The 25,504-nt window shown below is 44.1% G+C and overlaps 1 protein-coding gene across 1 annotated transcript in view; it reads right to left on the reverse strand.

Annotated features, from left to right (window-relative positions):
• The window catches only part of TRABD2B (TraB domain containing 2B), a 261,330-nt gene that overhangs the window by 125,482 nt on the left and 110,344 nt on the right, over nucleotides 1–25,504 (reverse strand). The gene's annotated exons all lie outside the window — the stretch shown is intronic.

The following is a 25,504-nucleotide window of genomic DNA, read 5'->3' on the forward strand; positions in this document are numbered from 1 at the left end:
GACAGCTAAGGAAAGTGAAACTATTAACTCATCCACTGGAATTTCTACTCCCAAACCGTGCTCCCTGTTAAAGCTGCTCATAAAAGCCTTTCGGCTAGTTAGTTCCATATGTTCCCCAAATCCGCAGTTATTGCTTCTGAAAGGCAGGAGTAGTTAACAGTCTGCGGCTTGGCACTGACCAGGGAGACCCAGGGACCTTGCTTTCCCCCTCCCTTTCAAACTGCCAATTAACCAGTTTAATAAACCAGCTTGAATCTGACTGAGGTGCTTGGAGAAACCCCAAACCACCACCCATCCCAGGGCTCAGCCACGACAGTGACACAGGGGTACGGCCCAGGGCAGAGCAGTCACACTACTGATGTCCAGCCACTGGACTAAGATTGGTTTTCTTGATGCTGGGAAAGCTGCAGGGACCTCGAGGCTCCAGTTTTCAGCCCCTTATGCCCAAAGCCCCAGCTGAAGCTGACTCCAACAGCTTGACTTCAGCCTCCTGCTTTTTCTCCTAATGCAAACATCCCATGATGAACTTGCACAGGTGAAACTAATTTTGTTTTTTTTATTTTATTTTTTGCTGTGTTTTGATTGAATCAAAAACCAACAGAAAATTTCTATACATCAAACACTGCAGAGTACATGAGAACCCCATTCTCTCAGCCTTAAGTCCCCCAAACCAGAAAAGGAGTCTCCTAGTTGATGACATTCCCTGGGCTGACCCTACTGCACTGTTGCTTCTGCTCCAAGTTCCTGTCTTCAGTAGGGCTGGGGCAGGCACAGGGTTCAGTGAAACCTTGGAGAGCAGCAGTTTGGGGGTCTGGTGGGTTATGTGATAAAACAGGCAAGACAGCAACAGTTTGGGCTCTTAGATTCATGTCTTCTCTTGCACAAGATCATTAAGACATGAAGACATGGAATTAATTTCTGTCCTGAAAGCACTTTTAAAACTTATACTACAATACACTATAAATACCACACCCACTCTAAATAGGTCAATAAAATCCAAATAAAGGTCTTAAATATGTAACCTGAAGTCAGCAGCAGCTGCAGCAAAGGCAGTGTTGGAATGAGAGTAAAATCTGAAAACTTTTCTTCTAGTGGCAGTGACCTCTGTTACTTGCTAAAGGTACCGAGAGTCCAGATTAACACAGAAGAAAGGAAAAGAGCTTTGGGGAAAGAGCTTTGATATGGAATTTCCATCCTTTCCCCTTTTGTGAACCACCACACTGATGGAGAGATGTTTCAATGCACTCACCACACCATCAGCAGGCTCTCATTTGCCAGTAACTCAGCTTGATGTCCAACCAGTCACAGTGTGAGTGAGCAGTGACTCTGCAGGATAACTGCTTTGGTCAATGCCCACATTCAAACTTAGGGAAATAAATTAAGAAACAGCAAGAAGACAGATTTGCATTTTAATCAGAACTGAAACTCTGGAAGGGACAGAATTACTTCTGTTAAATTTGCAATCTAAATAAAGGATTTGTGTGGATTTTGTATGCAGGATTTACTTCCATCCAGTACTTCTGCAGGGGTCTTGTTTCTCAGCTGTGCTAAACTCAGCAGATTAACTTCCATGAGCAAACCTATCTAAAAGGCTAAATATTTTCACCAAATGAGTTTCACTCTGGTCAGTCTAATTCTGCAAATGGTTTTAAATGAAGTGCAACCAGTTCCAGTCACCAACACCCTGCCTAGCAGTGATGGCTTGCAGGTCCAAGTGTCACTGTTTAGACTTCTGCACTGAGTCTTAGATCTTGTAAATAAAAAAGTAAAGACTCAGTAAGATCAGTTCATACTTCTGGCATGAGAGAGCACTCTTCCCTCTTGAAGGAATATTGAACTCAGAGTGGGTCTAAAGCATATGCCTCCTTCCTACAACTCACCTCAGCTATTGAGTTATGTGACTTAAAGAAAGGACATACTAGACAACAAAATACTGCATATGAAATGCTGACCAGTAACTTAAAAATCCCATATTAGTTTGAATCAAGTCAGACATGATGGTGTAACTTGCTTCAGGTTCTTTCTTTACACCTTTCATGTTAATTTGTGACAAAGCAGTAACAGGTCTTCCAGGGCTGAGTAGCTGGCAACTGGGTTTGATTTTAAACAACTAATAAAAGGTATCAGAAAGACCATTGTGAGGGTAAAAGGTGGAGTGCTGAATTGGTGTAAATGGACCCAACTCCATGAAGAGAAAGGAGATGGACCATATGACACTGGATGTCTAAAGCAGCAGCCCTGGATCATGTGAAACCCACAGGCACAGAGGAAGGCAGAGACATTTCTCACCCAGACAAAGCAGGCAGTGTTCCAGGGGGACACAATGGACAGGGCCCTGCTTCCTATCTGGTGCTGCCCATCTGCTGCTGCCCTGGGCTGGCTGCCATCCTGGCTCCTTCCTGCACACCTCTGGGTCCCCACAGTTTCGCCCTGTGCCACCACCCCAGCAAGCCTTGCTTGGCCTCCAGCTCCACTGTGTCATTCCTTTTCTGGGGGTATCTCATCACTCACTAATAAAGAGCAACCCCCCTGTATTCAGAAAGCCCAAATGCTGCCTCAGTGCCAGGTAACCCTACCCCACACATCCCTCATGTAACACAGGAGCTCTGTGGGCACTGAAGTTTGTGGGGAGGTTTCTGGAGAAGAGCAGTGTTCCAGCAGAGGTGCCGCAGCGTCTGCAGCACGTTGCTCAAAGGTGTCACTGAAACAAGAACAGTCAGCTCAGATAAGCCCAACATCCCCAAAAGTGTCTGGTAGCAGATACTTTGGGAAAGCATGTAAGAAATGAGGTGAGCAGAGCATGAACTTTTCTCAGACAACACTTCCCATCTTCTGGAAATCTGCCAGTTGGGGACCTTGTGGATGAAAATACCTCCTATCACTCCTTCCCACCCACCTCCCTGTTCCCCATGCCTTCACCTCAAAATTATCCCCATGCTTGGTTGCACCACTCTCCTGAGGAGCAGCCATCTGCCTGCTCTACGCAGAGAGGAGCGCTCAGCCCGCTGCTTTGCTCAGCAATTTCACTCCCAAATGGAAGCCTGGCAGGATGCCCGAAGGGCAGTGCCTACGATCACTTTTCTTCACCTTAAATGGGCACATTGTGCCTTCACCTTCAGAGGGGGCACATGAAATCCTTCCCAAGAACCTGAAACCACGTTTACGCTCGGCTCACAAGTAAAATTGTTACCGGGCCCTTCTGGGGTTTCGATTTTTCTTTTTTTGTCTCCACTGTAACAGAAGGAATGTGGGAACATGCCCTGAGTGGAGCGGACCAGTTGGCCCTGGTGACGAGTGAGCTGCAATGAAAGGGGCACCCTCATGGAGAAAAGCAAAGCTCTGGGGTGGTTTGGGGAACTCCCAGCTTTAGACACCCAGCCTGAGACTTTTTTTTTTAAAAGTCTACTTTCATGATATGCTAAGCATCCACCCACTGAAAAAAGCAACCTGTCCTGGGTATATTTAATTTGGGGTTTATTCATATTACTGCTTAATTTTGAACTGTTGCTTTTTAATTACCAGCTGAAGCTACATAGTAAAACGGACTAGCCCCACAGGCATGTTTTTCTTTCTATTATATTACAGTGAGGCAGCAGATTAACTCCTTCAGCCATCCCAGCTTAACACCTCGCGATGCCAGCACGGCCCCTTTCCAAACTGCTGCTCCTGCAGCAGGAATGGCTGGAGGGGACACAGATCCTTCTGTCCTGGATTTCCAAATCCCAGCCTGGGGTATCAGCACAAGCATGTGCCAATTTCAATATACATCTATCCTGGAGAGTAAATCACAGCCCATCAGGAAGGGAGCCAGATGGAGCTGCAACTTCTGGCCAAGGACAAACACTTTGGGGCAACAACTGTCTCAGCTTTCTAGTTTCCACATGAGCACCACTGAGTTAGCAGCTGTAGAAAAGGGAATGTTTCCTAAGCCTGAAGGAGGCTGAATCTTCATGAGGTCCAGCAGGGAAAAGCAAAAAAAAAAAAAAAAAAAAAAAAAAGAAATTACAATTCTAAACAGCATAAGAAATGAAAAACTTCAAGAGAAAGCAGGGAGCTGAACTCATCAGGGATAAACACTTGTTTTGAACTGTTGTTTTTTCTTTTAGCTTAACATTATCTCAAGATGAAATAATTTTATTATGCAAGATGTTTCTGCCACTGGGGTACGTAATGACCATGCATGGAGCACCCCATGTCTCTTAAGAAGCACAGGGCTTGGTCTGGCAGCTGCTCCCTCTGGGTCTTCCCCACCTGGAGCAAACCTATGCCCTTAACCAGGACAGATGATGGGACCCCATCTGTGCCAGCTGTTACAGGGCACAGAGGTCCCTGGGTGGCCTTACCACGACAGCCCCTCTTTCTCCTGGGAATCCATAGTTATATCCTCAGGGTCAGGGTTCCAGTGCAGACCTTGTAAAGCACAGGTGATGAGCAGTGCTGACCCCTTGTGCTGCCTCCCCCCCCCAGAGCTGCTGCATCAAAGCATGAAAATGGCTGAAGCTGGTGCTCCCCTCCAGAGTGTTGCAGCCCTGGTACAGTCTACATAAAAATTACTCAAAATTCAGTTAGCCAGGGAAAGAAGGTGACCTACCCATCAAATCACAGCAGCTCAAATTTCTAATATCATCTACTTGCAGCCAAGCACTTGCCTTCAAATTAAGCAGAGGACAAGAATAATTACTTACTATTCACCGAGATATTTACATCAATTATTCAGCAAATAAATTCAGCTAACAAATAGCTTCAAGGAAACCGCAATCTATTCACAGTCAAGTTGCCAAGCCAGAAGAAAATTATAAAATTAATTATTTGCAACAAACTTCTCTGTTAGCTTTCAAAGTCAGAATGATAAATTCAGACACTTTATTTTCTACTATATATTGGCTTCCTCAATCTAATGCTCCTGTTTATGAATTATGGGAGGTTATAGCTGTCTCTTGAAAGATAACTACAATTATATTTTTATTATCATTGGAACTAAAAGATCTTTGTGATTCAAGGTTTTTTAAGCCTAGCCTTAACAGTCTCCACTCCAGTCAGAGAACACCTATGAAATCAGCTACCAGTGATGATATGCTGCTAAATAACAAAGTAGAGTGTTCTCAGATTCTTCCTCTCCTGGACAGAGCCAGGAACCAGATGCTGCTGCAAAATATTCATTTAAATTGGCAAATTCTGAAGAAAGCACTTCATTCAAGTAACACTTTCATTTTATTTTTTTTTTTTCTTCCAACTAAGAAAGGATGTAGAAGAATATTCTCTGCACAGCTTCATATATTACTGAAGGTGGGATATTTCCTCACATAAACAAATAACAAAAAGAGTAATTAATACTGTTTTCAGGCACCATTCTGGTCTATGCACATAAGCAGCAGAGAGAATACCTGATAGAGATCTGCCTCAGGTTCACCTTCTGCCCCTTTAGCTGCATCTCCTCACTCCTTACATGCTCTCACAGAATTTGAGCCAAAAAAACTCCTTCTTTCCCCCCCGTCTTTTTTTCCTTTCCTGTTTAATACTGATGCTCTGTAAATACACCCACAACTAAGCAATTACATGCTGCCAACCCCTGAAACACTCCATAAATGTCCAACAGGTTTTTCCCTCCCCAGCTGTGCTTCACCCGGGAGATTCCCAGAAATCCTGCAGCCACTGAAGGCATTGAACATGGGGACACAGCTCAGACAAGTCCTAAAGACCCCAAAGGGAGAAAAAGCAACTCCCAAAAGCAAATGTCTTTCCTCTTGCCCAGGAATAATATGGATGGATAACAGCCTTTTGCACAATCATGACAGTGGGGCTGAAATCAGAGGCTTCAGTCCACTATTCAACCTCAGGACAGAAGGGAAGATGTCCAAGGAGAAATCCCAAAGCAGTGGTGTGGGTACTGAGCAGAGCACAGAGGATTGCTTCCAGGTTTGACTTCACTTGCTAAGGCCGACTCAAGCCAGTTCAAGGAGGCTCATCTGGTGTAATTTAGCATGGTCCTGATGAGTGACACCCATTGAAATCCTGCCCACACGTCCCAGAGGAGGAGATGGGGATGGTGCAGGGGGTAGGAAATTACATCCTCCAAAACCTGTGGGGGATCAGCTTATTTTGAAGATAATATCTGATCTGCATTTCTTCCCTGCTCTGGGTCTTTTTACCTTCCATAAACCAGGTAGGATGGAGGGTGGCTTTATAGGCCAATTTCTTTGCAGTTGGGAGTTGATCAGATTAACTTACCCCAACCATCCTTTATTACTTCACTTGGCAGGGAATTTTGCCCTGTGTTTATATTTTGTGCACGTGCAGCTATGCTTTCCATTTAATCGTTCCTCAAATTTAAAATATAACTATAAAATTCTAAGAAACTTAGCTTGGATTTTGAGTAGCAAATGTTGTGGACCACTTAGAGATGAGGTGAAGCTCTGGAATTATTCAGTGAAGGCACAAACAATGAACACATCTGAGAAAAATGTCAGAGAGTTTATATAGAGACGGAAAAATTGAATAGATTGCAAAAGAAGTTGCTCAGGAAACATGGCTTTACTGAGCTCTGGTAACTAGAACTTACTGGATTCAAAGCATTAGGATACAAACATTACTAAGACAAAGACTTTGTGGAGTCTTGTTTAAATTGCAAATTCTGACTCTTTTTTTTCTGATGGGGTGACCTCTCCTCTTTGCTTTTAGGAAGCTAAATTACACTTTAGTTTGCCTGTTTTCATCACATTTTGCTTTGGGCACAAATGACCGCGAGCTCTGCTCTTTCTATGCTGATAGAAACTGAAAAGGGATTAACCAAAGAGCAATAAACTATTCCCTCCAAATTGTTAGCTCTACATTTTCCTATTAGTGTCTACCCACACTGACTTGAAACTTAGCAATGCTGGTTTTCTCCAGAGCTGTCAGCTGAAATAAGCTGGTTCTGTTCCTCGCAGGCTGCATTTGCCAGAGATCTTTCTGCTTTCAAAACACGCCCCCTCCACCAAACACAGCAAGACTGTTGCCCTTTTCAGAATTTCCCACAGGTACACCTCAATGTTAAAGAAGGAACAAAACCAGCATGGCATTTTTCAAGCTATTCTCATGGGACTGCTTTGTACACAAGAATGTCAGAGTGAAGGCAGGCCTCGTGCAGAGCTCTGAAGGTAGATGGATGAGTGTACAAGCCAGAGACTTGCAAAGATTACAGACCAGAGCCATTAAAGTCTTGAGAGGAGGGGAAGGATTCCTGATGCAAGAAGATAGTAGGATCTGAAAAGATCCACAAAATCCCTTAAATTACAATGGAAGTTGCTCAAGAAAAGCAATCCCATTGTCTTCTCTTTGGACTTTTCATAAGAGCATTGGGAATGGCAGAGCAGATGTGCTGTAGCACGGAATGAAAGCTCCAGCCCAACCCTGGACTTCTTAAGGCCCTTTTGCCAGCCTCTTCTCTAATAAATTTAGATGCTCTGGCACCTGAAAGTTTCCAGGTGATACTGCAAGCCAACTGCAGAGGACTGACTTAAGTGCCCTTGCCTCTGTTACACTGCCTGACCAAGAGACCAACTCCAAGCTGGCACTGGCATTCTGCAGAACTGGGCCTGCTGCCTACTCTGCAGTCTTGGGCAGAGTTTGACCCTTTGTATTCTCAACTAAATGCTACCAGATGGATGCATCAGTTCAAAGGCTGGTGGAAACAATTAAGATTACAGGAAGCCACGTTTATCCTTCCACCTATAGCACTGAATTAATCATGGCTGATAGGGATCTAAGCAGAGCCCACTCAAGGCTCTGATTTATATCACTACCTGTCAAGACATGGCAGAAGATTGCCCAGTAGCTGCTGAAGCTTTTCTCCCACCCTCTTCCTCTCCTGGGGAGACAAATATAAGCCAGGACATTCCTGCTTTGCTCAGGATGCCATGAAACCTAACCTCCTGTTGACACAAGCATTAGGCCCCAGGACTGTATAACAGGTCACTGACAGAAAGATATAAGATAGAGCTTCCAAATTTGGCTGGCCACACACAGGCAGGCACTGGGATATGCATGTTCCTGACTCCCAGGGCCTGCATACCTGTGAGGGAGACTCGGAGGCTGATGGACATCACAGGGCCCTCACCAAACCATTTTTCAGCTGTGTCTTCTGGCAAGTCGAGTGGCTGATGCTGCCTGAGATTCCTATGAATCCTGTTTCCTTCCTAGGCAGCAAAGATTGGATTTTATTCTAAACACAGGGAAGATCCAGGGAGCACTGGACAGCTGTGTCCCTACAGTTGCTGTTAAAAGAATGACAAAGGAGGAGTGCCAGAACCCATCCTTCCTGGGCGGGACTGGAAGTCTGAGTGTCCCCATGTGAATCTGAATATTTGTTCTTAAATAAATTCAACCCTCAGTGCTCATCTGCCTGTCAGAAGTCCAGTGTCAAGACCGAGAGAGGACTCAGTAACTGTGAGCTCAGTGCTTTCTTTGGAGGCAAACCTCCTGAAGTCTGGATGCTCTTTTTCCCAGGAACTCACTGATGAGCATGTTTCATGTCAAGCATGAAATGGGAATGCATCTGTTACCATATGCTAAGCTTTTCTCCATCCGTGGGAGGCAAAACAAAGACAAACAAGGAGGCATGAGTCAACACAAGGGTTAATTTAAGCACTGAGCTTGCTTAAAATAAAAGTTGTCACCAACCAAAAAGAACAAGTAGCCATTGAAGAGAAAACTGTTGAGATTTATGGGCCCCATTCTAGAGACATAAAAGGGGAGTCAATCATCATTTGAAGTTTATTTTTTTAATAAGAGCTCCTCAAATATTCCCCCCACTTTTCATTGCCAGAAACGTAAGCATGTGGCTGTGAAAAAGTTAAAAATTAGGGGTTTCCTAAGTGGGAGCAGAATGCATGGCCGCTCTGTATGACCCCAGCTACTCTAACAGCTACTGCTAATTCCCTGTGGAAGCATCAATAGCTTGTGAAATAGACTCCTTTCTTTTCTTGTACAAATTATTCCTTTATATTTTTGAACTTCTGAACCTCCTGGCTTAATAACAACTCCACAAGAAAGAAGGAAAATAATTGAGTGTTTATAACAGCACGCATCCTTTTTTATTATCATCCCAGGCTGTGGCACTTTCAGCTCAGCAAAGCTTTAGTCAAAGCTGCTCTGCAAAACTATTTGGAAACAAGAGGAGGAGAGGGATGGGAAGGACATCGCCTCCTACATAGAAACTGTGGTCAGCGGACATTTTTTAAATTTCTCAAACGTATAGTTTCAATATTTTCCACCTACTCCCTAAATTATAACCTACCCACTTACTACCTGTTTCAGTTACAAACAGAAATTAAAACATTGCTCCAGCCCTCACAGCCTGTGAGCTGCAGCACATCAGAATGTGAGTCATAAAAAACTGCAAAACAAAGCAAGACAAAAACCTTAACCCACCCACACATGCAAGGAAAGAAAGAAACAAATCAGGAGAAAATAACAGGAATAAACCATCTTTAGCCTCTTTCTTTTTCCAGTTTTAAATGGAAAGCAATGTGACAGTGCTGCAACAGATTACAGTCTATTTATTTTCTCTAATCCAGTTGGTGGATTCCCCTCTACCTCCCAAAAGACTTACATGGCTTGAATTAAAAAAGGCTAACAGTAGAATGTATGTTTACTCAATAGGAAATGGCCATGCCAGGCTCAGGAAGTGCTCCAGCGGGCCATGCTCAGGCTCATCCTCCTCCAGCAGTTGGCTTAACAAGCACTAAATCACTGAGCCTTACATTCTAGATGATTTGCTGCCCAGTATCATCACTTTGTTGATTAATATGCTAACTCATAACAATGACAGATTCATAATAGTACACTTGGCAATTCATATTCTGAACTAGACACTCAGCCAGGGAACAATGCTGTGCCCTTCCAGGTCAGTGCTGCAGCACAATCCAACCCTTTTATGACAAAGTGAGATGAGAATTGTAAGGACTTGGCACATCAAACCCAGCAGCATTTCCTTGAAGAGGCTCAAGAAATGCCACCACCCACACTTCAGCAGAGCCCACTGCTCGGGGACACATCTTCACTTTGCTGTCAGCAAGGACAATTGAAACCTGCTTCACTGGAGCAGCTCTTGTCAATAAAACTCACCTCAGACCAATACTGGCTTGGCTGAAATTGAGGTGTGTAAATAAGAACTCAGTATCCTTGAGGTTTTCAAACATTTGTCTTTCCAGCAGTTATTTACAGGTGGTATTTTTTGGGTTTTCACTGGTATAATCCAGTAGTAACTCTTTCAAGCTGATGGATTTGTACCAAGCTCCACCACTCAATTGATTACACCATGAAATAAGGGACTCCTACCTTTGCTATATACTACAAAGACCAACTGAAGGGACAAAATGAGAACTAATTTTAACAGTTTCTTAATGAGCATTGGAGGTATTTCCTTCAGCCATGTTTACCTAGACATCTTTCCTTTCTCCTTAGTGAGGGTTCTTAAATGTAGCTTCTGAGGCCAGGCTAAACCCTCACTAAATTTTCTCCATAAAGTGAGATCCCCTGCAGCTGGACCATGTGGATAGTGTAGGATTCGAGTGGCAGCCACTGCCTGCTGCTCTCCCAACCACTGGCATTTCAATTGATGTCCATTTATCACAGGCTTACAGTCAGATCTAACTGTAAATGAGCCATTCCATGACTGTGATCTAATTATTTATTACTTCTGAGTAAGTACGTTGAGATGGAAAATAAAAATCCAAACCCTAAACACTGGAATCTCAGTAAAAGGCTAGGCAGGAGGCTTTGTGCTGCTCTTTTCCTACTTTCAAGGAAGACAAGTCTCCACCCCAGGCTTTCAAACACCAGGAGACATCTCAAACTCCTTGAGTTTCAATCTGCATCACTGGTTAACTCTGGCTGTCTCCAGAGCCACGGTGTCTGGCCATGAGCAGGGCAGAATTAATCCATCCCTGGCTGCTTGCAAAACCCTCCTCTGCTCCCTTCACCTCCTGCTCTTTCCAAGCACCACTTTTCCTTGACCTCATCCCAGCCAAGTCCGGCTGACTGAGAGCTTGTCATGCAGCACAGGGAGAGCTCCAGCCAGCCCTACACGCTGGGCTTTTCCTGACTCCCTGACACTTCTGATCTGATGGATTTTGTAGTGCTCTTGTAAATGGGAATTAGTCATGCCTAGAGGGTCAAGGTTGCCAGACCTCATGCTGAAGTGCACATGTATTCCTCAAAGGAAAACTAACAAAAGCAGGTTCTGTGCCAGGCTAGGAGGGAAAGAAGATATCAACAAATTGACAGAAAACAGCTTCTGTGACTTTTCAGCCCAGCAAGGACCAGGCAGCAGGGCTGGGGGGGGGAAGAAAGAAAAGGGAAAAAAAGGGCAAGTAAGGAATGGGAAAGTGAAAAAAGGGAAGAAAGGGAAAATAAAGGGGAAGGTAAAGGAGAAACGGAATGGCAAGGGCAATGGAAAGGGAAAGGGAAGATAAAAGAAAGGAAAAAGCTCTACCACCACTCACAGTGTACCAAATAATGTCAGAGAAAGAACTCTTACTCTGGCCATGGCAACCACATTCTAGCTAATCACTCACGATCCTTTACTAATGAGGAAGGAATTAAAAGCATTGCAAGATGTGATGAATTCAGACAGCCTGGATAATATAATCCCTTGGCCTTACAATAATGCTGTTAGGACAAAACATACTGATAGATAAATAGGAGTGAACACAAAAATACAGCTAATGAAATTACAATAGACTCAGCTGGTACAAGTCAGGCTAGGTCAGCTAAGAACAGTGAAAAGAGTCAACAATGACAATTTTCTATAGCTCACAGTCCAACTTCCCAGCTTCTAATCAAGAGAATAAATCCCATCCCTGTGAGTTGCATCAATTCACATGGACTACAGTGAAACTGAGTGAAAAGGGCTTCTTGTAAGGAGAGAGATGGAGGAGAGGTTGGGGGAAAATGCTAAAAACATCAAAGCCTGAACTGGCTAAATTGGCAAGTAGTGTGGCCTGACAGGAATGGATCAGGGGAGAGGTAGGGCCTGACATAAACATTACATACATTTCAGGAGGTTTATTTTGGCTTAGTACTATGCTGGTCTCATGGACTGAATGTCTGTTGAATCCACAATAAGCACCAAGGTGCAACAGGGGTAACACTGAGGGATATATTTCAAAAGCAAGTTCTTAATCCAAACTAAATGCTGATATGGACAACTCCAAATTTATTTTCATGTGGGGACTACATTAAATCCTGCTATCATTTATAGGCATTTTGGGGAGGAATGGGATAAAAGTCTTGTGCTAAGCATGCAAACCACAGTTGAAATTACTGTGATGCAGCAAGTTCCATGTCAGATAAAGTGTAAATAGCTGTCCACATGCCAGCCCTTGGCCTGCCACAATGGCACAGGGAGGTAACCTGACTTCATCATCATTTAAGAGCATTTGTGCAGCCCTGCAGGCAGGCAGGAATTCAGTGAGCTCCCAAAGGTCCCATATACCTGAACTCCTAAATGTTACTTTTGGGTGGGTTGCCAGTGCTGAAGGAAAGATTAATACAAGAGATCCTGACCCTGCAATAAACACTCAACAATACTTCTTCCTATTAGGAATTATTTAAACTTCTGCTGGTTTATCTGCTGAACCACCTCATTTGGTGGGTCATCTCTGAGAAGATCAAGTCTGATCATAATAGAATATACAAGAAGGTTTTCCAGATGGATGCAAGTTATTCACTTACAGACAGCAAATTGGAGAAACTGCTAACACTGGAGAACTGTCCCACCTGGAGGTCTCCTTCAGCCTTTGGGAAGGCTGCACAGCCCTCCCTGTACAAAGGGTGCAGAATCTCAGGGCTGACACACAGAACCAAGGACACAGCAACAGGGCACAGGCTCTTATCTAGTGAAGATACAGAACAAAACCAACACTGCAGAAGCTCAGGCTGTCAGCTTTGTTTGTCTACAGTGCTTACATGACCTTCACTATCAGAGTTTCTCTCAGTGCCTGGCTGATACTGCCCTGAGGGGCTTCACTGTCTCTGCCCAGTGCACTCCTTATGATCTGCAAGAGCCAGCCCATTGACACTTCATTTGTCCCATACACCTTTCTGGTGACAACATGAGGCTGAAAACATGATCTTGGGGTCCCTTCTCACAGAAGAGAGACATACTGCAACCCATTTACCCAGAATCACACAGGAAGTCCATGACAAGCCATAAATCCTTCAGGACAGAACGGGGAAATCTTTATTTTCACAGCATTCAGACTAGAGACTCAATCTATCTGATTATTCATTTACTCTTGGGTTTCTTTGTGCAGGAGGATCTATCAAATTCATCCTTGGAGATGCTGCCACTTCAATGGGAGAGATGCTACATTTTATCTACAGAATGGGAGAATGGGGCAAGTTCTGGGCAGAAAGGGTTTATAAGGAGGAGGCAAAGCTATGCAGGAGCTTGATACTTCTTTGATAACAGCAGGATACTCAGCTGAGTTTGCTTTGAATGCCTTCCTAGTCATGAACCACCCAAAGAGCTGTCAGAAAAAAGGTGGTGTGTCCTGAGAGAAATCCCAGTCCTCTGACACTTGCTTTCATGTTGATATGAGCCCAAAAACTTGAAAGAGCAGATTTTTCAAATCTCAAGTGTGACAAAACAGAGAACATCACTTTCTTTGGTGCCAACAAAAGTGAAAAATTCAAAGCAGTCTCCTGAGAGCTCTCACAGATTTCCCCTGGACAAGCAGCATCACTGGGTTTCCTGGATTATTACTTTTAGTCTGAGCCTAATCTAAACCAGCCCCAACAAGAAGACACAGCAGACTGAAAGAGTGAGATGGAGGCACACATGGAACCCCCTCAATCTGAACAATAACCAGCTGTGATCCACCAGCCCATAAAGCACCACCCTGCCCTGCTGAGCTGCCACCCTCCCCTTTGCTCACAGCCAGACAGAAAGGACTCCATGAGCTGAGCAATAATCCCAAGCAGAGAGACATGAAATGAAAGGGTCCACCTGTGCCTGTAAAGTACACTGAGGCAAAGTCACGCGTGCTTATCAGTGGTGATAGTCAGAAGTGTGAGAGTCGTCCCTGAATGGCACAAGTGTTCCTGCTTCAGTCACAAAGACATCATTTCCCTGTATTTATTTTTAATAGGTAGGCTTTTATTTAAACAGCCCCTTTTTTAAGACTGTAGGCTAAGATGGCCTTGCTTCCCCAGGGGTCTCACTAAAAGCCAAACTGCACCCGACTCACCAGTGTAACTTAAAAAGTTAAGCAGTGGTTAGGGACAAGCCACCTCATTCTTTCCAGCCCTGGAATCTTAGTGCATATGAATTTTGGATACTGCTGCAAAAGTGGCACATTACAAATTAGCAACAGTTTAGTTTATTAGTCCCCAAGTGGATTTATTTATGGCACAGAATATATTGCTGTAGGTTCCCTGAGACCGAGACTGTGACGTTACTGAAATTAAAGGGGATTTCATGTGGAAGACTGTGCCAAAATGGACTTACTCCTATTGTGATTTCAACATGTGGTATTGTTTTACCATATACTTCTTGAGCTGGATGCCTTCACACCATACAAAGATCTCCTGTTGCAGCAGCTGATGGTGCATTCTGCTGAGCTCACTGCCACAGCATGGAGAGAGCCAAGCTCAACAGGAACCTGCATCCTTCAGCCTTCAGTCCATTTCTTCAGGGATCAGCAGCACCATCTGCTACTCACAGCAGGAATTCAGGACTGCTGGTGCCCTTGGCTGCCCAAACAATAGGGACACACAGGTTTGTAGTGGTGATGCAGAGGGAAAGATGTTTCCCTCTAGAGACATAATTTAGGCAATTTCTAAGCTATAGTAATTCATCCCTTCTCATTAGAGCAATGAAAAAAATACCTTCCCTTTTACAGCTGGGAAAACTGAGGCACAAAACTCAGCATATGCAGCCCTTCTCATCATCTCAAGGAAACCACGATGTCTCTGATTGAGCAGGATGTTCAGAGGCTGTCTCAACAAAGTTTAGTTTCCCTGAATTTTCTGAGTGAGGAAGCAGATTCCAATAACATTTTCCTCAACACTACAATGTGCAGCTCCAACATCCAAGGGTCCTTCACCATCATGATGCACACCCCCAGTACCAGAACCAGCTCTGGACAGAGTTAGGAGCCCCTCAAGTAGGTTAACCTCTGAGCATTGCAGGGACAGGAAGGGAAAGCCAAGGAGCTTCATCCCCTTTATTCTCACACTGTATTAATGTAACTCTTTTCTATGAGTTGGATCAGCCCTATGCCCACCCTGAAAGAAATATGCCAATATATGACCTTTGTGGGTGATACAATTTGATGGTACACCTTCTTTTCAAAGAACTGGCAAAGAACAACTCCATCTTCGTGTCTGGGATAGAAAGTAACTGCTGCAGGATTCACATCATAATTCACTTTATTTTAGTGTCTTCCCTCTTAGCTGCTAGTGTAAGAGGTTCTATTCCTTAGCAGGATGCTGCTGTTTATCCCAGCTGCAGCTTGGCAGGTGTCACTTCCCCATCCAACAGAAGGAAAAACTGCTGTGCTGCAGAGCTAAGTGAGTCTTCCAAGGCCACACACCATGCAAACAGCAGCTCCAGAACTAGAAATCAGGAATCCCAAGTGCCTCACTACAAACACAATCCGCTGAGACCACAGTTGCCTGACAGCCAATGCCCACTCTCATGTACTGGAACACAGGATGTGAAAAAGCAGAGTTTGGTTTTAGTGCTGGCTAGGCTCACTGGAGCAGCTCTCAGCTCCTGGGGAGGGAGTGGGGAGGACATCAGTGCCACAGGGGGTGCAGGGACAGTGCCATCCCCTTGTGACAGCAGTTTTCCCCACAGCCATCACTGTGCAGACTGGCCCACATCATGAGCCTCTGCATGAATCCAGCAGCAGGAGAAATACAGAGAGACCATCACATTTGGGTCCCTTTGTAAGCTTTCCTGCAGGGCTGAAGGAATATATGTATGAGGCTGGCTAGTGTGAATTCCTGTTGCTGAAGATGTTTTGGGGCTGATTCCCTGTCCCTGTTTTGTCTTCAAGAAAGGAGAAGATGTTGAACAGGATGGGAAGGTGGGGATTGTACTTCTTACTCCACTCTCTCTCCTCAGTGAGGTGAAGCTATGACAATCAGACTTTCTCTCAAGGAAACAAAATCTTTCCAGAGCTTCCTCACCCACTGCTGAACTGCAGAAGAGTTAAATCAGAGATGACTTGACCAGCAGAAGGTGGCTTGACCAGCAGAAGGTGGCTTGCGCCGTGTGTGGCTTGGTTCATCTCCATGGACAGATTGCAGGGACAGGACCCTGATCAGATGTTACTCACAGAATTTCTGGCCAAGTCATGACAAAGTTCACACATTCTGTCTCCTTCTGCCAGGGACAACAGGTGACCAAAACTGACTGAAATGTTTGTCTTCATCCCCTCCCACATGAACTGGATGCACTGAATTCAGCAGGGTTGCCTCAGCACAGCCTCCTTTGGTTTGAAACAACTTTTGGCATTATTTAGTACATCTGTTTCTAGTGCCCAAGGCCAAGATACTGATTACCAGATTGCTAATTTTAATTACTACCTGGCATGCAAAAAATAAAACCAGCTACATGTGCCATTTACCCCAAGGAGAAGAAAAAAGTAAAAGGTCAAAACTAACCAACAAAATACAGAACACTGCACTGGAAGAGAAACCCAACCTCCTTCTAACAAAACAGTTTCTGTGGCATTCCTCCCTTCCTGTGTTTGTGTTTCTCTTTTTCCTAAGGGCTATAAAATTTAGCATACTAGGAATTGTGGGTTGCTTTATAGATGGAGTGGTTGGGTTTGTTAGAAGTTGGCTTGAAAGGGGTACTTCTTTCTGTCGGCTAGCTGGCTGCCCTAACTAGTTTGACACCTGCAAATTATTCCTCTTTTTCTTCCCAGAACACATGCCAGTCAAAAGCAGCAAACCTAATTCCTCTGAAAATTTGTGCCTGAACATGCAGTTCTCTCTACTGAAAGCAACATGAAAATAAAGCTCTGCAACCTTCAGCAACTGCCAAAGAACATCAACTTGACAATTTCCAAATTGTTTTGGACCAACACTTCTTTGTTTCTCACCCACCTATAGATCTTGACTTCTTCACTGACCTGTGCTAATCCTTGGCATAAAGGGCAGTTTAATCTCTAGAGCTGGGCTTTGACAACCCTGCAGTAACAATGTCCTGCAGCACCCTATATCACTATTCCATAGAGATTATGAATTAATTATTCCTCTGAATGGGAAGACATAATTAGTTACATACGAAGTAGCACCTCAGCAGTTCAAACCTGGCAGTTCTAACCAAGGTGCTGACTGAGGTTCATCACACTGCAGTCAGTCAACACCACTGCTCATTATCCACAACACTGGGATTCATTCCACCTCCTTTCCCAGACATGAGTTTCACCAGAGAGAGACTGGGGATGTTAGTTAAGCAGTTGTATTGAGCTGAACTGGTTTACTTGGATGATGGAGGAATGACAGAATCAGTCATCAAACAGGCAGAATTCCCACTGGTGGCATAAACATGTCAGGGCTGTATCATACTGTAAATGTCACCCGTTTCTGCCGACAAATTTTTATTTGCATTGTTTCTATATAAATATTCTTTTCTAAAAATGTCAACTGGAAATGCCAGTTAGTTTCTGACAATGATGACAAAGAGAAGATACATGGGAAGCTAAGTACCAGAGTTTCCCAGAAAATCGTAGGGGATTTTTCTAATGGAAAATATTGCACTTTTGTTGAAAAAATCCCTAATCCTTTGGCCGCTGGCCAAAGTCTCTTGGAATGAACAATATTAGGTTTGGCCAATGGGTGTTCAATATGCACCCACAGCAAATGGACGGATTTGGTTAAAGAAAGAAATGCCCAACAAGTTATAGTGTCAAGCACTCAGCTGATCACCAAAAAAGTTCTGATAGCATTTTTTAAATGAGCTGTATTGAGTATGTCACTGGTATTGACACTAAAGTCAATGAATTCATTCTACTGTAAAGTATTTAGCACAGAGAACACCAGGGATCTCTCCTGATCCATAATTCAGCCTGGCATTCTGCTGATGAGGATTTTCCAGAGAATGCTGAAATGTAACCCATACTGCTCTGCTGTAATGTTGCTGATTTCTGTATATACACACATAAGCACACATGTATACATACATATAATTTTATGTATATCTATTTTCATATATATCACATTTAGTTATATACTTTGATGTGTTGGATTCCATTTATTAATTATAAAGAAGTGTTCTAGAAACTGTTTAATGTGGTTATAAATTTTAAATGAGGATTTCCCTGCTTTTATAAGCAACTATATATAAGACTAGCACTTTAGAGATTAAAAGACAGCTTTATGAAGAGCTGGATCATCCCTGGTCATTGCAAAGTCTGAATTATGAAGCTTCTACTATTTCCTGCCTGTGGTAATTAAAGATGAAAATCTAGATTTACAGAACTTTCAAAAATTATCGAAGACATAACTTTTTCTTTTAGAAGATATATAAACTAAAATGGTGTAGAAATTGAAAAAAAAGCTTTTAACTGCATTTATATAGTACTTTAAGGTCTTTCTTTTTGCCCTTTTCCATCAGGCCGAGAGCAGCTGACAGTAACACAGCCTAAAGATCAGGTGGCAGAAGCTGAGTCAGAAGAAGCCCTTCATGGCCACAGAAACTCCACTTGATTCACCATTGCAAGTCTTGGCATCATGTAAGAAGCTGTTCTGGAAACAAGGTATAAACCAATGTGTGAACGTGTCTAAGCCCCCATGAGAAAAACAACTGCTCCTAGATTTTACCCAAGCATGGATGTAAAAGCCAACAGACAGGGATTATACTTGAAAACCCTCTCAACTCCTCCGAAGCTCCAGTATCGTCTTTGAAAGCTCTTCCATTTCTTTGGAAGAATGCCCACAATTCTGTTCAGCTCAGTCTCAGCAGCACCTCCTAAAGTACCCTAGGCTCCTAGGAAAAGCATGCTTCACTTTTCTACTTTATTTCAGACTCTGAATGTGGCAAAAGAAGGATGCCTACACTTCCAATGGCAAAGGGGAGGCACCACTGCGCCACCATACATGGGGAAACCTCCAGTGCTTGGGATCACTCCCCACACTGAGGTTCCTCTGGGGCTGACCCCACATGGAAACAACACAGAGCTGAACTTCCCACTGGAGAAAGGTAACTCTGACAAGGTGAGAGCTGAAATTCCCCTCCTGGTGAAGCCGTGCTGTCCACACCTGCCGATTTGGCTGGGGGCCTGTTGCAGTGCCATATTCCCCCGACGTGCACGCCTGCCAGGCTTTGACACACCGTGCTCCAAAACCAACTCTTCATCAAAGATGTCTTATATTCTGCTGAAATCAAAGAGCCTGAACAGATGTCTCTAAATATATTTCCTCCTTGTAATGATGGCATATAAAAGCACTGTCCTCTAACATGTTCTGCACAGCATCTGTAACGCAAGTGCCGCAAAGGGAAATCAAAAGGACAGGGTAGGATGTTATGTATGCTGTGTGCTCCCAGAGTATTTTAAACTCCCTTAGCCTCTGTAATGAAAACCACACTGTCTGAAAGTGAAACACTGCTGATTGTTAACTGTAGGTCTGTTGGAAATAAAGTGAGGGACACAGGGAAAGGGAATTTCACGTAAATCTAATTTCTTCTGTGTCAAACAGCGCTACTGTATTTCCTCCCATCTGCAAGGATACCCTGTGAAATGTGGATGAATGTTATTACAGTTTGCAATAAGCAGAGTTCAAAGCAGGGAAAATTTGGTTCAGATTTGGATTCGGCAGTTCAGAAGTTTCTTCACACTTTCTTCAAACGACCCAGAAAAAAAAAGTTTCAAGCTCTGACTTGCCAATCTTATATAAAAAATTTTACATGAATCAGGTTGCTATGCAAAGTAGGTAGATTTAAGCAAATATTTAAATATTTTGCTTTTTCAGCAGAACTAAACTAGATTATTTTGCGGTAGGATGCTGACTGGGATGAAAGAGAGAGCTACATCACAGTTCCCAGTTCTGTCAGGCTCCCTGCATGACTTTGGGCAAGTTATTGCTTCTCTTTGTGCTCCATCCCCTTTCTGTAAAACAAAGAGCCTGCGTTGCCTCCAGTCTACCTTAACTAGATAGAAGTAGCCTGTGGTACATGAGGAGTCAGAGGAAACCAGATGGGGATGGAGGGCTGGGGGGCTCTGATGGCAGTGAGACCTCTTGGTGCCATTGTGATGGACATTAATAACAGAAGCTGTGTAAGAAGAGCTCTTTGAAACAATTTCCACCCAATTCTGACTCACTGACGAGCCAGATGACAGCTAATGTTCACTTTGCCTAACTGAACATTCAAGTTAAAGGCTGGGCTGTTAGTTCCTGAGATATGGGCTTTTCTGTCCACCTCTGAGAGACTGTTCTGAAATTTAGATGCTCTCAGATGCTCTGGACAGCAAGGCTGCACCCACACCCCACAGCTCTGGGCTTCTTGTCCCCCTTGGCTCATCTCCTCTCTGGATGCCCAGTGGCAAAGTCCATACAAAACTCCAAAAAGTGCATTGGCAAAACTCAGCACCAAACACTGATGTACCTCCTGGAGTTTTCCTTCCTCTTAATGTCCTTCCCCATCAGTATTACAGATTCCTTATCACAACACAGCTCTGGCACAGACAGTAAGTTGATAGAGGTCTCACCACGAAGGAGAAACTGCTGACACCTCTATCTTCCTGAGCAAGCTTGGCTGACAGAACAGAGGGTTATGGAGCCAGCTTTCTGTCCTTGTCCCCAGGCTCACAGCCCTGCTGGCTGTGACTCCCAGGAGACCTCTTCTCCCCTACACCCCAAAGCCCTCACCTTGGATGCTGGACCTACTCACCTCCTGAGTTCCCTCCAAGGACCATTAACCTTCCTTTCAGTTATTACTTTCTTTGTCAGCTGGGTGGAATAAAGACCCCTAACACATACACAGGTCTGTTCAGTCCTGAAGGGATTTGGAGCTCCCTGCTCAGTCTTGAAGGGACCAACATATCCCATTACAAAGTCCCAGACTAAATTCACTGAGAACAAAATGTCATCTCCCTTTGGACGGGTAAAGTCTACCTTTTGAAATGTCCACATGTTGTCTCAGCAACTCTCCTTTATGGCTGTTTACATTGGATAAGAAGTGCAACACAAAGCAACATTCAGATGAAAAAAGAGCTCAGAAGTAGTAAAATACAGTGTTATCTATGTTTTTAGCTGAATAAATTGAGCTTGCTTTGCATTATTGCTGGTTGTCTTAGCCCAGCTCTGAAAGTGAGAAAGAGAAAGGGAATCTTGAAAGGCAGCTCCCGAGAGGACACTAATATTTTTAATAGTTTGTGGGTTATGAAACAAATCTGTGTTAGCAGTATTATATATCTCAGCCTGAACCACTGGGGTGTTTCCAGGCTCTTTAATGAAACTAAAGCACTCACAGAGCATTGCCAAGAAAGTAGATTTATTCACAAAGAAATGTTTGCTAGCAGAAATGAAAGCGTAGGCATGAGTGGGGCTGTAGCATACTAATGCACGGTCTTGTCACTCACATTGCCCCTTATCTCACCAGCTGAACTTTGCTGTTGCTGCTCAATCACAGGTCAAACCTTTTCCCCTTTTTTCTGCCATCCAGTCTTGCCTCTTCCCTGATTTTTGGGGCCCACAGCAAAGCAACACATCAACATAGGCCAAAACCTGTGCTAGGAGCAAAACTTGATCTATAGCCGAGGAGAGCTGAACATAAAAAGAAAAAAACATACACAAACGCTAGGGACTTTTTTTTTTTTTCATTTTACAGTGTGAAACAGGACCCAAACTAATCAATGGAGCTCAGTGGGAGTGCATAATTATTAATAGGCCCTACACGGGGCCTCAGAAAATATGCAGTTCTCTTGGAAGTTTAAAAGGTCACTGTGAATAACTAAAACATACTTTTCTTGGTAGTTATTTTGCAGTAAAAAAATAATTCATAGGGAAATCAGTTTAGGAAAAAAAATTTCTCATGTTCTAGCAGGGTGGTTTAGGAGTCATTGCTATGTCTTCCATGTATCTTTTCTGGCAGGTTAATGGGCCATGTTTTATTCTCTGCCTTACTTCCTAAAGCTCAAAAAGCCCAGTCCTTTTCAACCATTTGTTATTCCAGAACTTGCCTGCATGCTGCCCAGCCAAGAGAAGGAATGAAAAATGGGAGTGCCCCTGGAACAACGCACACTGGTGGGGAGCAAGGCCAGGTAAACACCCCTGCATGTGCTACTGGTCAGCATCACTTACTGATTACACAGCAGCCTGAGGGGCTGGGCAGGCATGTGCTGCTCTCCAGGCTGAATCCTGGTGGCTTCAGAACTTTGAAGGAGCTCTGCACCACGTCTAGGCATCAGCAGGCATTTCAATGAGGAATGCTGAACAAACCCCCCAAAATGCTGAACAAGTCCTCCAGTCCTCCTCCTAAAAGTAGGTGTTAAGTGCTGGCACCAAAGAAGTTGCGCTCCTTCAAGAAACCCTGGGAAGTTGTAATGAAGCAGCAGGAGAGCTTGGCAGTGCTCCTGGGACACTTCAGGTACACAAGTGACCAGTACAAGAAATCCCCAGCGTCAAAATTCCTCCTGGCAGGATGGATAATGACACATGAGCAGAGATCCCACACTGAATGGTTTAAACATGCAGCAAGGTAGTGACTATGGCAAGGATCCTGATGGAGGCAATAGCTGCTGGCATGAGGCAGAGCCCAGGCAAGAATCACCTTCAGGCATCCTCCCACCATTTTCTGCAACATCTACTTGAGTGATGTTGGAATAACACATACAGAGTTCAGCACAAGTGAATTCTGAATTTGTATTCATTTCAAACAGCAGCAGAAACTGCAGCTGAGGATGTGTGAGATGGACAAACCAAGTCTGCCCTTACTTCATACCAGGGAATGACAGCGGAGCAGTGTGATGTGCCAGAGGGCTGCTACCACTCCTGGACATGGAGCACGTGGACAGCTGAACAAAACACCACAATGCAGTGAAGGAGCACAGTGCCAGCATGGGCTGGGAGGCTGAGCAAGCAGATATCTTAACTCTCAGATCTCAGGAAAAAGCCATCCAGCCTTATTTAATACAAGCATGGCCTTCACCTGAGGTAGCTGCACACCATCAGAGGTGGGTGAGGATGTGGACAATGTCTGTGTCTCTGCCTAGATATGTGCTTCTGGCTACTGGGAGCTGAACCAGCCAGGTCCTTGCCCAGACCTGGTTTGATGAGTTTTATCTTGTATTTATGCTGTCATCAGCTCTGCCCAACAGCACCCAGAGGTGCACACAGCAAATGCTGTCACTTGGGGCAGAAATACCCACAAACTGGCCAGGTTTCAGTACAAGCTCTTTTCTCAGCAGTGAAGTCATTTTATTACTATGCTCTACCCAGGCATGTGCAGCATCTGGTTAATATATTTCTGGGTAGTTCCTAGCTCTCCAAACACTCCATCCTGCCATACTGCAACACACACAAAAGGCAAAGTTTCCAACAGTTTGCTTGGGTACCTGTTCCAGGCACTTACAGACCTGGTTAGGAAAATTTTCCAAAGAGCTAGCCTGCATTTTCCCATGCTTAATTTAGTTATTGGAATGTCTGCCATTTATATGTGTTCTCCTTGGCTCCTGCACAGGTCAGCTACTATAAATCAGCCCTGTATCAGTGACTGTAATGGAGCTACAGTAACTTACAACAGCTGAGTATCTGGTTTATGAATGCAGTTCCCAGAGCTTCATGTTAAATACAGCCCAAGGCTGGGGCATTGAAAGAAAATGAAGAGGTTATGAAAGGTACGTGTGCCAGTTCCAGTTCAATATTGTTTGTCCTAGATACTTACTAGGTGATGAAGGGATAAATAAACAGACCCCAGGCATGGTGATGTCAGACACTGCTTATGCCAGTGATATTCTCTCTGCAAAAGGAGTGCACGTGAAACAAATGAAGAAGCAGGTGAGAGCGAATGTTTGGCTGCCAAACTTGGCCACAGATAAAACATGATGAAGATATTAAGCCTGTGGACTGGAATGTGACTGGAAGAATACCTGGGGAGGGAAAGGAAATCACCATGGCCATTGAGAGCCCTGCCTAAGTACCTGATGGCAGCTAATGAGGAGGTGCACAAGGAAATTCACTTCTGAAGCCACATCAAGCATGATCCTTAAAGCTCTGATCCCATCTGGTGAGGCAAAGAATTCACTTCACAAATTCAGTTTACGATGCTCTTCCCTGATCCTGCTTCTTCTCCAATTCTGTGTAGACACATCCAAGTCAGGTTGCACATTATGGGAGCTCCTTATTCTTCATTCAAATCCTTTTTCTGCCAGCAGCAACAAAAAGTAAAAAGGAACAGATTACTTACCACTGAAATGGAAATTGTGTGGAAAGCATCTCCATCTGATAGCACTTTGGTAATGTTTGGTTTTGCTTTGGGATAAGGTGTGGTTTTCAAACAGTGGGAACAAGCATTCTGGATTTCTTGAAACTGAATTGTGCCCAGACTAAAACCTCTTTCCAGTTTGGGCCAAGGTCTGATACAAGGCTCCACTGCACATTTGTGAGCCAGCTCTGCTCCTCCACCCAGGAAAGCACCAGGACCTCCTCCATCTGCCAGAGACCTTCCCACCCTCACCAAGCCTGACCTGACACCACCACCTCGGGGAGCTTTCTCTGAAAAACAGGATAAAAGCATAAACCCCATGATCTGTGCCAGCAGACTGCGATCGCTGCAGGATTTGACACGGCTAACCTGAGCCAGGAGAGACCCCAGCTGGCAGCTCTGCCCATCCTCTCCCTGCCGCTCACAGGGAGCTTTCTGCTCCCTCTCCCTGGCCATGCATTAGGGAGGGGAACCAAATGAGCAGCACAGCCGAGATGTCTCTGCAGAGAGCAGGTCAGCTCCCATGGGAACTGAAAATTCTGTGTGAACTTGCATCAAACACACCAAGGAACGGTTTCTCCCCGCAGAATTTACTATATATTAATTAGAGAGCAACTTGACATATCTCTGGCTAGCACACATTAAAACAACTCCTCAAGTATTTACCAGCTGAGGTCTGTGAAGACAGGGGCCAGAAAGAAACGCAGAAGATTAAAAAGAAATTCAGCTAAGTGGGGCCATGGCAAATTGCCCTGCTGAGCTCTCTGAGAAGAAGCTCCTTCTCTCTTCTTCCCTGTGCACAGTTCTCCACCACTCACAAAGGTGCAAAGGGCAACCTGTGCCAGGCTAAAGTGATGCCAAAGAGGGAGAACAGACCCTTATACTTGATATCAAGAAAGAAAATGTAGATACATGTGGCTAAAACACTCTGGTACCTGACATTTTGGAAATAAAAGAAGGTAGCAGGGCAGAATTTCTCAGTGGAATTGAACATAAATAAAATCGGCTGTTTCTTCTTTATTAAAGTAATATCACCAATGATTTAACTTCCTAATTTACTACTTCGTCACTGTCATAATA

This window comes from Ammospiza nelsoni, chromosome 9 (assembly GCF_027579445.1).
Source record: "Ammospiza nelsoni isolate bAmmNel1 chromosome 9, bAmmNel1.pri, whole genome shotgun sequence".
Taxonomy (NCBI): domain Eukaryota; kingdom Metazoa; phylum Chordata; class Aves; order Passeriformes; family Passerellidae; genus Ammospiza; species Ammospiza nelsoni.